Source organism: Empidonax traillii, unplaced genomic scaffold (genome assembly GCF_003031625.1).
Source record: "Empidonax traillii isolate 1590-97213 ecotype Southwest subspecies unplaced genomic scaffold, ASM303162v1 scaffold7348:size5067, whole genome shotgun sequence".
Taxonomy (NCBI): domain Eukaryota; kingdom Metazoa; phylum Chordata; class Aves; order Passeriformes; family Tyrannidae; genus Empidonax; species Empidonax traillii.
In genome coordinates, this window is record NW_020962541.1 from 3,821 (window position 1) to 5,067 (window position 1,247).

The window sequence follows — 1,247 nt, forward strand, 5'->3', positions numbered from 1 at the left end:
CAGTTTCAGCCTCCTCCCTACCCCAAGGAGTGTATCAGGGAAACGGCCCCAACTTTGGTGCTGACGCTCTGATCTGCTTTTGTTTTCCAGAGAGGCAACAGGAAGCACTGTGTAAGTCTCACTGCCCGTCTCCTCGGGGAAATCCTCTCTGAAAACTTCCAGACCTTTTCATTCATTCTCTCAGTCTGTCCAAATGTTCTTTCTGGGCAGAGATTTTCCTTCCTCCTTCCCTGACCCCATAATCATGTCAAAATTCACCTTGAACACTCCTTAGGATTTTTCTCCTGAGTGGTTGTCGATGCTTTCTGACACCCCCTTTAATGGAAGTAGTGCAAGAGTTCTGAACAGTTCTTGTTCTTGTTCTTTAGAAGCAAATTACAGAAACCTGAGCTGTTTGGAAATTACTCTTAAAATTGTCGATTCCTTGATTCCTAAAAATTCCTAAAAAAACAAACTTGCTTCCAGAGGTCATGTTTTTTGTTTGCTTGTTTGTTTGTTGCTTGTAGAATTGCCAATAAATAGTCCTTTGGCTATTCAACATAACCTCATGCAAAAACGCTGCCACTGAAAGGGGCAAAATGATGGGGAAACTTAATACAGGTCAGTTGTCCCTCCAATCCGAGCAGAACCAGAGCATCTCCCCCTTCCATCTCATTCTTTCCTGACCTGTGTGGTCCTTCAGCTGGGGGGGGGTCCCAGGGAAGGGACTGTGCCACATAATAACTCGTGTGTGTTTGTGTTTGTTGATCAGGGGACCGCGATGCAGAAATCGGTGAGTGTCCTACTCTTCCTTACAAAGAATTATTTACAGAGTCTGTGTAGGGTGGGGGTTCTTTGAGGTTTTTTCAGTCTTAAGGTTAGAAGTGAATCAAAAAGTGTTTGAGGCCTTGGGGAAGGAGAGAGTGAATGTGAGAATCAAAAATTCAGTGTCCCTGACGATGGTGCCTGGGGTTGGGAAGGGGTGGTGGCAGCAGCAGAACTGGCAGGGTGGGAGTGCCCTGGTCCCCTTGGAGATGAGGGAGCTCCCTGAGATCATTTCCTGCCCCCGTTGGAGCAGGACAAGCTGCAGCATGGCCGGGGGAGCAGAGCTCCAGGCTGGGGGTGGCACAGGGCTTTGCACTGCTCAGCCTGGGCACAAACCCGCCCTGCAGCACCTGCAGGCAGGTACAGGAGAGGGCAGACAGGCCATGTCCAAATCCATGGCCCACAACACATTTGTGATGGTTTCTCTTCCTTTACAGGGAAAC